Here is a 12,501-nt window from a genome sequence, read left to right as displayed (position 1 = left end):
AATAAATTCTTAAATCAATATTACAAGCCAAGTAAATGTAAACCTATATGAAGCTGTTAAGAATAAAAAGAGAACTAATTCACATATAAGCTGTTTTAAATATATTCTGACCATCTGACTATATCTAGAGAGACATATATTCTGAGGACAAAAAGAATTGTAGGAGAGGGGCACCTGGGTGGCTCAGTGGGTTAAAGCCTCTGCCTTCAGCTCAGGTCATGATCCCAGGGTCCTGGGATCGAGTCCCACATTGGGCTCTCTGCTCAGCAGGGAACCTGCTTCCTCCTCTCTCTCTGCCTGCCTTTCTGCCTGCCTGTGATCTCTGTCTGTCAAATAAATAAATAAAATTTTTAAAAAAATTGTAGGAGAAACTAATGTAACATTATGTGTCCACTATATTAAAAAAAAAAAAAAAGAACTGTAGGAAAGGGGCACCTGGGTGGCTCAGTGGGTTAAAGCCTCTGCCTTCGGCTCAGGTCATGATCCCAGGGTCCTGGGATCGAGCCCCGCATTGGGCTCTCTGCTCAGCAGGGAACCTGCTTCCCTTCCACTCTCTCTGCCTGCCTTTCTGCCTGCCTGTGATCTCTGTCTGTCAAATAAATAAATAAAACTGTAGGAGAAACTAATGTAATATCATGTGTCCACTAAATTAAAAAAAAAAGAATTGCAGGAAATCTTGAATTTGGCACCATAAGTTTGTTGTTGGTCACAGTATTGGTGTAGCAGATATGAAACTATATTCTGTGTGCTGCAGGACTGAGGAAATAAGTAAATATATTGCCACTGTGGGTACAAGCTTTGGGAGAATGGAAATGGAAGTATGGAACAGGGGTAGGGAGGAAGGAACCTGCGGTGTTAGAATAAAGTTGATAGCAGTAGCATAGCAGTACTATACCATAAAGCTACAGCAGTGCTCTCCACATATGGGTATATGTATGTGTACATGTGTGTGTGTGCTAGTATCCTTTGAAAGGGCCTAGAACCAATGACACACCAATAGCAATGAGCAAATCTTGTGTCCAGGTCCAAGTTTTAGAACTAGGCCTGATTCCAAAAGGAATGTCCAGAGGCTTCTCTGGACAGGAAAGTCCAAGTTAAGCCTGAAGTATCTAGTTGTGCCATAGAGACTGTGCTCCAACTGATGAGAACACATCAAAAAGGAACAGACACCAGCTCAGAGGGGCCCCCACTGGTAAAATTTGGTATAATGAGAACAGTGATGGGTAATGAAAAGAGTAGATTATGATAATAATGAATTGAAAAAGTATATTCATAAGAACATAGTGTCTCTAAAAATACCTTTTCTTAAGGGGAGAGGAAGGAGAAGAAAGAGCAAAGCAATTCAAATAAATTTAAAAGTAATGATAAAATGGAAAACCAGAATTTACACATGCATAGCAACAACAAGAGCAGGTAACAGTCATCAGTGGGTACTAAAACCACTAGGTTAAAAAAAAGTGGGGAAGTGGCAGTTCATACAATCTCAAAATATCACTGTACAGATATTTGAGTTAAAAAGGGGAGGAAAAAGTTGCTTGACAATGGAAAAATCATGCAGTTATTCCTTTTACCTTAAAATCACCAGTAATGGATACACACTGACATTCTATGTCTCCTGAGGACCCAGCATTACCTTGCAGATATCCTGCCAAAAAGGCTTACTATAAATCTAATCATGAGGAAACAATGAAAAACATCCAAAAACACCCAAAAACGGAGGATATTCTGCACAACTAGACTGGCCCTTCCAGCAATACCAATATTATATAGAACAGCAACACCATCAAAAAAAAAAAAAAAAACCTGGAGACCTGTTTAATTTACAGGAAACTAAAAAAATAGGATGAATAACACAGCATATAATCCTGGATTAGATCCTCTAGTGAAAAAAGAAGGAAATGATAAAAACAATGTTATTGGGACAACCAGGGAAATATGAGTAGACTCTTACTTAATACTACTCTATCAAGATTGCTCTGTCAGGGGCACCTGGGTGGCTCAGTGGGTTAAGCCTCTGCCCTCAGCTCAAGTCATGATCCCAGCATCCTGGGATCGAGCCCCACATCGTGGGTGCTCCCCCACCCCGCCCCTCGCTGCCTGCCTCTCTGCCTACTTGTGATCTCTGTCTGTCAAATAAATAAATAAAATCTTTTAAAAAAAAGAATATAAAAAAAAAAAAGATTGCTCTGTCAGCACTCTCAGATATTTTGCAGAGAACGTTCTGGTTTTTAGAATATCCATGCTGAAGCATTTAGAGATGAAGAGTCTTGATGTCCATAATAATTCTCAAATGGTTTGGCATGAGAATATGTATACATACATGCATATTAATGATATTAATGTATGAGCATAAATATAGGAAACATAAATCCATATTCTATATACTTTAGAGTAAGAGACCTAATACTTGGGGGGAAAAGTTAATATTTAGCAAAGTTAGGTGAGGGGGTATATGGATGTTTCTTGTGCTATTTTTGCAGTTTGATAATGGTTTGAGATTGATCAGAATAAAATGTTGGGGGTTATTACAATGAGAGATATTTGGGTTCAGTTTGAAAATAAAGATCAGCAAATTGCTAAGCGGGAGAATATATTGCTAAGGAGATGATGGATGGCAGAGGAGACAACCACGTCTCTGAAACAGCTCCAGGTGAGCCGTGGAACAGACCGAGTGAACTCACAAGGTTCTGTTTAGTGTTATAATTTGTAAACTATGAAAAACAGAAAGAGGAAAAAATATAAAATAAGGTTGTTACCTTGATTTGAATTTAAATTTTTATTTTTCTTTTTTCTTTTTTGTCGGAGGCAGGCCCCTGGCCAGGGCGGCCTCTGCCATTAAAAGATGGCGCCTGGCTAGTTGCCAGGTTAGGATTGCCTCGTGAGACTAAGCGGAACGCCCAAAGAGGAAGTAAACAGCATTGGTTGCTAGAGAAGTTATTCGTTTAGGTGCGCAGCCTGATTTGCTCCCTGCTGTACCCTGCTTGCTGATTGGTCATGTAAGCGTATATAAGTGTGTAGACTTGCGGAAATAGAGAGAAGAGAGAGAAGATGCATCCGAACCAGGGTTCTTATCGTCCTTGCGGGGCGAGGGCGATACTTTTTGAACACAGTGATATGATAGCCATGACCTTAGATCAAACTCATAGATTATTTAGTTCAAAGTTCTCTAATTTCTAGTTTAAAAGTTACAAATGCATTCTAGCCATCAAAAGATAGAAGTTAAAGGAAATCTTGTCATTATATATATATATTTTTAAAATATTTTATTAATTTATTTGACAGAGAGAGACACAGTGAGAGAGGAAACACAAGCAGAGGGAGTGGGAGAGGGAGAAGCAGGCTTCCCGCCAAACAGGGAACCCGATGCGGGTCTCTATCCCAGAACCCTGGGATCATGACCTGAGCCGAAGGCAGACACTTAACGATGGAGCCACCCAGGCGCCCAATTATATTCTTATTACAGCTTTACTAAACATGAATTTTCTTAAATTCTCTTTGATTTTTTTTTCTTAAGAGATCTGAACCACCTACGTTTAAAATGATTTTTATAATGTGGCTACTGCATGGGAAAGTGATTCTTTTTCCTTATTATATATTATCTGCCTCTTTAGAACTCCAAAATTTCCTTTGTGGTCCTTCTCTGGGATCTGATGAACAAGTATGTTCAGTACTATCCATATGCTATAACATTTTATAGTTTTCAATAATATTCCTTTGGGTTTCCAGCTTGAAGAAATGACATCCTAATCTTTTTAATGGGTCTTGCTGTTGGCCACTTCAATATCACCTCACTTATTTCTTTTTTAAAGATTTATTTATTTGAGAGAGAGAGTGTGTGTGTGAAGGGAGAGGCAAAAGGGGAGGAGGAGGAGGGAGAGAATCCTAGGCAGATTCCCCGTTGAGTGGGGAGCCGGAGGCAGGGCTCGATCCCATGATCCTGAAATCATGATCTGAGCCAAAATCAAGAGTCGGTCGCTCAACCAACGGAAATGTCCAGGTGCCCCTCACCTCATTCACTTTTAATTGCCCTTCCTCAATCTTCCCCATGAGTTAGTTCTATTCTCTAGAGGCAGAACAACTCGAAGAGAAGATAATTCTCCAAATATTTAAGTTCCATTCCTGAGACCTTGATTTCCAGTAGTTATTTTTTTTTAAACAAAAGATAAACTTTATCTGCAAATGTAACACAGTTTAAAACTTTGAGGGACAAAATGTCTTTTCTTAAAGTAGAAATGGATTCTTGGAAATTATCATCGTATAACTGTAATTTAGATTTTATCCCCTAAAAGTATTATGTTATACATACATACAGCAAAATTGAACTCCCATGGTCTCTAAACATTCAGAATTTATTTCTGATACTTTCAATTCTATAATATAATCCTCAGATATAAAGGTTGAGAGGAGTCAAAAATCACTTTATAACCTGCTTATCCCTATAAAGAAATATTGCCAACCAGGGCAAAACGTGTCCAACCCTCACAGTTGGTGAGCCAAAGGAAGGTCAAGCCCTTCCATTTCAGAAGCCACAGTGTAGAACAGTAATCAGAGGCTCTCGGGTCCGGAGATGCTTTCTATGTAGGTGGGAAGAAGGCCTAAGCTGCCAATGGCTACCTGTCTGCATTTATCCTTGGCATGTGTGTGAGCTGCACGTAGCAGCTCCCTTAGCAGCTCTGACAAAGACTCTGAGTTGATTCCAACCTACAAGTTACTGAAAACAGCATCTTGCATGGCTCTATGAAACCATATAAAACTGAAGACTGATTTAGAATGCTAAAACAGTCTGAAAAAAATGTTTGAAGCAAAGACAATGATACTTAGAGATATTATAAGCCGCAAATCCTTTGGGACTACAAAATTATAGTATTGGAACTTAGAGGAACATCAAGAAATTATTTCATCTGGTTTTCTACCTTCAGCCATTTGTAATAGTAAATGTTGTAAGAGAGTAAATAGGATTCTGTTTTGAAGATCTTTAGGGCGTAAGACACAACCTCACTCCTTCTAAGGGTCAGTGATGTTCTTCCCCTTCACCTCTATTTTCTCATGCCTTAACATCCCAATCCTTCTTTTTTCCTCACTTATCCTTGGACCTGTATTCCACAATGATCTTGTTCTTCTTTGAATCAATATGCATCACAATCTATAGGCAGTTCTCCAAATGTGGTCTGAAGACCCCTCGGGGTCAGGAGATATCCCTCAGGGGGTCCATGAAGTCAAAACTATTTTCATAATCCTCAAACATTTTTGAGTGTGCTTTTTTCACCTCGTTGACCTTTGCACTGATGGTGCAAGAACAATAGTGGATAAATCTGCTGATGGCTTAGAAGAGTAAAGGCATTGATACCACACTACACCAGCAGTTCTTGTCTTTACCACTATGATGCACAGTTCAAAAATTTTTTAATCTTAAGACTATCTTTTAAAAAGCAGTAAAAGTGTTTAATTTCAAGAAGTCAACCCTTCCATAAACATCTTTTGAATATTCTCCGTGACAATATTGAAAGTACACATAAAACGTATTTTCTGTATACAATAGTATCATGATTGTCTCAAAAACAAAACACAACACAACCTCTGTGTGATTAAGCTATGAATTGAAATAGCCACTTTTTTTCCTGGAAAACCATTTTGGCAGACAAACTATAGTTTCAGACTTGACAATTTGGCAGACTTAACAAAAAAAAGCAGAAGTGAATTGTCAAAAAGAAATTGACAAAATTTGGGGTCAATAATAAAATTAAAAATTTCATGTAAAAACTAATATTTTGGAAAACTAATATTCATCACTGTGAGCTTGCCAGCTTTGGAAGACTTGTCTGATGAGATTGATACTAACATTAATAAATGTGACTTTGGATATTTTATAAGAAATGTATCAGTATTTGAAAGATTTGCTTATATCAGCAAACCAATATTTTTCAAGTGACTAATGCAGGATCTTACAGAATCATGAATAGTTATAAGATCCATTCAAAGTGGGTAGCCTGGGTAGCTCATTGGGTTAAGCCTCTGCCTTCGGCTCAGGTCATGATATCAGGGTCCTGGGATTGAGTCCCACATCGGGCTCTCTGTTCAGCAGGGAGCCTGATTCCCTTCCTCTCTCTCTGCCTGTCTCTTTGCCTGCGTGTGATCTCTCTCTGTCAAATAAATAAATAAAATCTTAAAAAAAAAGATCCATTCAAAGTATAGAGATCATGCATTTCTTATTAACAGTATGAAAAGCTCACTGATATGGTTTCAGACTCCAATATGGCTACTAATATTTGAAAAATTACCACTTATCAAATTCAAACTGATACCAAATGGAATACCACACAGCACAAAAAAGGAATGAATTATTTATGCATGGGATGACAAGAATAAATCTCAAAGACCTTATGCACCAAGACAGTGAAAGAGGCCAGATTCAAAAAGCTAGGTACTATATGATTCTACTCATGTAAAAGTCTAGAGAAGGCAACTACAGCTATGGAGAACAGCTCACTGGTCACCAAGGGTTAGGGACACACAGAGGGTAAGACTAGAAGGGTTCAGCACAAAAGAGATTTTTAGAGTGATGAAACTGAACTATGATTGTGATTGTACTTATATAAATCTACATATATATTAAAATTTCTAGAACAAAAGAAGTCCATTTTATTCTACGTTAAAAATTAAAAATCTCATAGCACAATGTTAGTTCACAGAAGATACTCAATAATAGCCATATTTATAAGTAGAAAATTCAAAATCCTGAGCACTGTTTTTAAGACACTTACTTAATCTGACTCTTTTACTAGATTCTATAGTTAGAGGTAAAACAAACCCCCCAATACTTCCCTTGATGACACTTAAGCTCAGGTACATTTGGAACTGCTAGTGTTGTGAAAATCATATGAAAGCTCAAATCCTGAAGTTTGCCTCCAGTCCTGCTTCTAACTATAGGAAAGCAGATATAATCCATTCTATCATCACTGTCCTAAATACCACAAAGTTCCATTTGTTAGTGCCACCAGCGTTTGATGAAGGTACTGATGAGCTATTAACTTTTACTGAGTGATTGCTCCCTCTGGGTCTTGGGCCAATACCTATCTATACCCCGTTCTCTCATTTAAATCTCAGAACAATCCTACCAGTGAGGTCAAATCATTCCAAGATCACATAGCTCAGAGTCAGACCACACAATGCACACATGTAGCCACTGTGTGAAGCCAGCCCTCATTCTATGTTATCAAGGCCCAATATTTTCCAAAAATAAGTGTAACAGGAAAACTGCCTTTTATCCTATGTCCTGTAAGTCACAAGTTTTTTTAAACTCCCTTTCAGAGGCACCTGAGTGGCTCAGCGGGTTAAAGCCTCTGCCTTCGGCTCAGGTCATGCATAATACCAGGATTCTGGGTTCAAGCCCTGAGTCGGGCTCTCTGCACAGTGGGAGCCTGCTTCCTCCTCTCTCTTCCTGCCTCTCTGCCTACTTGTGATCTCTGTCTGTCAAATAAACAAATAAAATCTTAAAAAAAAAAAAAAAAAGAACTTGGGGCGCCTGGGTGGCTCAATGGATTAAAGCCTCTGCCTTCGGCTCAGGTCATGATCTCAGGGTCCTGGGATTGAGCCCTGCATCAGGCTCTCTGCTCAGCAGGAAGCCTGCTTCCTCCTCTCTCTCTGCCTGACTCTCTGCCTACTTGTGATCTCCGTGTCTCTAGTAAATAAATAAAATCTTAAAAAAAAAAAAATGAACTCACTTTCAGAGAATTTTCTATTCTAAACAATTTGATCAAAGATTCATTCTCATTGTGAAAATTCAAATCAAGATGTCAAAATCTCCAAAGATAATTTGGCAACTTTATATTCCTAACATTTTTTGGATTATGGGTGATAGGATTGGGACAGGAGACTAAAATAAAACATGAAGAAAGTCTAACTCCATCATGTGATCAAACAAACCTCGCAATCCCTGGACTTCATCGTACCCTATACTTCCTCCTGTTTTCCTAAAAATTATCCCTTTTAACATCTTTCCTATAAAAGTGTGTTTGAAATGGTAACATAGGATGTCACTGTCCAAACTTCCTGACTTAAAGTCCCATTTTTGTATATTCTGTTACATTTTACATGAACCACATAATTTTTTTAAAGTTTTAAAAAAGTTTTTAAAAGTTGTTATGAACTATTTTAAAAATGTAAAGAATGAACTATAATTTCTCATTATTTATTGGCAAGGGGATGGCTTCACTGTAGTTTGTGTGATCCTTGTGTGTAATTCCTGTTAGGGAATGAGGTGTCAGAGTTTTAATGGAAGAGAAGTTGGTGAAAAACATTAAAATATGGATGGCCACACGCCCTGTTACCATGTCATTAGATTTACAAAGCAAATGAGAAAACCACCTGACTTCACTGTGGCTCAGCACAGCAGCTGGACAACTTTGGTCACTCTTAGGAGACATGTATCATGACACCCAATCTTACAAAGGAGAAACTCTGACAGCACGGCTGGGAAATGCTAAAATTTTCAGGGCTCTTTCTTATCTGGTTTTCATTCCTAATTCCTGGACTGCTGATAGAGGAAAGCCTTCACTATCAAATAACTCTCTATCTATCTGGGGAAACAGTAATACATATCACAGTCTTTTTTTGGATTCTGACGTACTTAATAATAACAAGAACTAATACTGACTGTGTTCTAGTATCAGGCAAAACCCTAACGGCTTCACATGCACCATTGAATAAGAAGAGGAGTTTTAAGATAGTCCCTGAGTAGTATACTGTTATTCGTGAGACTCAAGCTTTATGGCTCCCCAAACAATTCATGAAGATCCACACAGTGCCAAAAGCCTGGGAACTGCTTATGCCATCTGAAGAGGCTTCCCTACCCCAACCTGCTGAAACCCCCCTCCTTCATGTAAGTCCTAGCTCAGGTTCTACAGAGCCTCCTCATCAGCCCAGCGTGACATGTGCTGTCCCTTCTTGAAGTCTAGTAGCTCAGGGCTCATGGACAGGTGTCCCTGAAGACCTCTAGGATCAGGCCTGTGCTCCTCTTTCCTAAAGGGGACCGAGAAGGAGAGGCCTTGTGAAACTGTACTTGTAGACATGCTCACCCATGTGCCTTTTCTCTCTGTAGAGGGAACCATGGGTTTCCTTTGATCATTAAAGGGAATCCTAACCTTTGGGGTTTAAAAACCATGTTAGGTCTAATCTAGTCCATCTTCTCTGTCCCATTGCCTTCACCTCAGGTCAGCCGCTTGCCCCTGAACACTGCAATTTTTCTGTCCTGTTCCCCTGCCTTTGCACCCCGCCATACTCCATGTTCCACAATGCTACTAGAGTGATCCTCTATTTTATTTTATTTTTTTTTAAGATTTTGTTTATTTATTTGACAGAGATCACAAGTAGGCAGAGAGGCAGGCAGAGAGAGAGAGGGGAAAGCAGGCTCTCAGCTGAGCAGAGAGCCCGATGCGGGGCTCCATCCCAGTACCCTGAGACCATGACCTAAGCCAAAGGCAAAGGCTTAACTCACTAAGCCACCCAGGTGCCCCTAGAGTGATCCTTTAAACACTTAATCCTGATGTTATATTCAAGTCTGTGATCTGGTACACACTTCAGAGTGTGTCGAACACAAGAAGTGCTTAGTAAATACCCACCGAAGAAATGGAAGAATGAATAAACAGTATATAGTCTGAGTCCTCAGCCCAGGACCCTGTAATAAACCTCCTTGACTTGCTCCCTGTGACACCCCAAGACCCTGGAACCTATGGGTTTGGGCTGTAAGTGTAATGAGATATATGCTACTGGGCCAAAGGAAAATCACAATCTCCAATCAGTGAAGTGAATACATAACAAAATGTGCTTCTCGTCCAAGTGTCACACATAAAAAGATTACCGTAGCTTGGTTAGGAGGCAAATTTTTTTTTTAAAGATTTTTATTTATTTATTTGAGAGAGAGACAGTGAGAGAGAGCATGAGCGAGGAGAAGGTCAGAGAGTGAAGCAGACTCCCCATGGAGCTGGGAGCCCGATGCGGAACTCGATCCTGGGACTCCGGGATCATGACCTGAGCCGAAGGCAGTGGTCCAACCAACTGAGCCACCCAGGCGTCCCAGGAGGCAAATTTTTTTTGAGTTAATTTATTATCATGGTTTTTAAAGACTTATTTATTTATTTGTTTGTTTATTTTAGAATGGCCAGGGATGTCTTCCTTTGGGGAGAAGATTTCAAAGAGGGGTTACACAAATGAATATACTATTTTAACATATAACCATAGATAATAAGCAAAGCTGTAATCAAGAAGCAGAAAACTGTAAGGGATTAAAATGTCATACAAACATTTTTTTTTTCAGTTGCCAGTATCAGATGTCATAACTTTGACTTTCAGACAGAAACAGACTGCCCATTCTCCAGGTCAGGCTGACACAAACTCATCCTTGCACCCAGAAGCTCAAATTCCCATGTTACATTTTATCTATATGTGAATAGAACACGAAACAGCTGTGAATTTCTATTATAGTCCAGAACAGCCTCCAGAAAAAACTGCCCACATTTCCCAGTTAGCACAAAAGATCCCAGGACACTACACCATGGCTGAAGTGGTCCCTCTAATAGCCTCAAACCCTCAAGTTCCCTGAGCCCCAACGGACTTTTCTTTTCTCTCCCTTTTTTTTGTGTGCATGTGTGAAACATCTTCCTGTTTTCTCAATTCTTAGAATCTGCATTTATTGGTTTCTTCCCAGGTGATTTTATGTATATTTTTCTCAACAAAATGCATTAATTTTAAAGAACCCTCAAGTATATTTCCATTTGTAGATGCTGTTACATTATTTTTTCCCCAGTTTCACTGAGAGACAGTTGACATACATCACTGAATAAGTTTAAATGCTATAGCATGATGGCTTGATTTACATATATTGTGAAACGATTACCACAGTAGGTTCAACTAACATCTCACTTCCTATATAGACCTAAAAAAAAAAAAAGAAAAGGAAAAAGGAAAAGTTTTCTCCTTGTGATGAGAACTCATAGGATTTACTCTCTTAACAACTTTCCTGTACCTCATGCAGCAATGTTAGCTCTGGTAGTCATGTCATACATTATAGCACTGGTTCTATCATTATAACTGAAGTTTTGTACCTTTTGACCTCTTATGTAGTTTCTACCTTTTGGCTGTTGTAAATGATGTTGCTATAAACATGGGGATAGGGTGCAGACATCTTTTGGAGTATGTATTATTTCCTTTGGATGTATTAAAAGTGAAATTGCTGGATCATACACAGTAGTTCTATTTTAATTTTTTGAGGCTCTTCCATACTGTTTTCATAGGGGGTGCACCAATTTATAATCCCAGCAACAAAGTACAAAGGTTCACTTTTCTCCTCATCTGTGTCAGCATTTATCTCTTGTCTTTTTGATATGGTCATTCTAACAGGTGTGGAGTGACATCTTACTATGGTTTTAATTTATGTTTCCCTAATGAGTAGTTATGTTGATAATCTGTTTATGTACCTGTTGGCTTGGTATAACTTCTTTGAAGAAATGTCTATCCAGGTCCCTAAAGCTCTTTTAATCTTAAAGCCAATTCAAGCCATGTCCAACGTTGAGGCTCCCAGCCTGGAGCTACTCAGAGCTGTCTAGAGCCCCCTGGCTCCTGGTCTGCATACCACAGAGCTAAGTCTTAAGACTTCAAGATCACTGAGGTCCAAATTAGCAAAAAGGTGATCATAGAGCCATAATCTCCTGCTTTAGTGGCTGTGGTATTGAAGTAAGGTTTCCTTCAATAGCAGCTATACCAGACACAGAAAAGGGTAGTTATATAACTGAGAAGATCCCAGGGATGGAGGAAACCAGAATAGGATGTTTAGGTCTACAGAGAATTCATATAAATCTCATTAGTTAAGGACTACCTACATTAAAGAGCTAAAACAAGAGCTAAAAGTATCGATAATCACAGCTGCTGTGTGTTGGGGGGGGAGGCCAGGGGGTGGGCAGGGAGGTGGAGGCTGAGAGAGAATCGGAAAGAGAAATGGTCTAAGCTAAAAATACTGGCAGATAATGATTTTTTTTTTTAATTCACTCTTCATCTTCCTGAATAATTTTTTTTCTAAAGTAATTTGGGTAGAACAAGGTATAGTCCACATGGGTGATAAGGAGGAAACTTGGTGATTCAGAAGAGGATGTCAGAACAGAACAGGTAAGGACTGGCAGAGGACTATCCAGCATGGGGAATAAAAGCTACAGGAGGGTAACAAAGGTATCCCCACATTGGAACAGTCCAAGAACCTAGTGCTGCAGCCTGAGGAGGGTAAGGAGGGCTTCCACACAGAGGCATGGGGCTCACCCTGCAAATGGGCTCTTGGGCAATGGGTGGGATGAAGAGTACTTCCACATGGAGGGGCTGACTGTGGGTGAGGTTACTGGCAGTCCTGTGGTGTATCACAGCCTACGTAGGGTAAAGAAAGCATGTGTACAAGGAAAAAATGATAGTAGCAATGGGAAATTGGTCACAAAGGAACAGATAAACCAAGTAGATACATTA

General features: G+C 39.4%; 1 protein-coding gene across 9 annotated transcripts in view; it reads right to left on the bottom strand.

Moving 5' to 3' along the window:
- The window catches only part of ZNF385B (zinc finger protein 385B), a 417,541-nt gene that overhangs the window by 182,618 nt on the left and 222,422 nt on the right, over nucleotides 1-12,501 (bottom strand). The window lies entirely within an intron of this gene.

The sequence above is a fragment of the Mustela putorius genome, unplaced genomic scaffold, assembly GCF_011764305.1.
Source record: "Mustela putorius furo isolate JIRA1106 unplaced genomic scaffold, ASM1176430v1.1 tig00003869_pilon_pilon_pilon, whole genome shotgun sequence".
NCBI classification, from domain to species: domain Eukaryota; kingdom Metazoa; phylum Chordata; class Mammalia; order Carnivora; family Mustelidae; genus Mustela; species Mustela putorius.
Note: the sequence above shows the minus strand (reverse complement) of the source record. Positions and strands in the feature narration are given on the sequence as shown.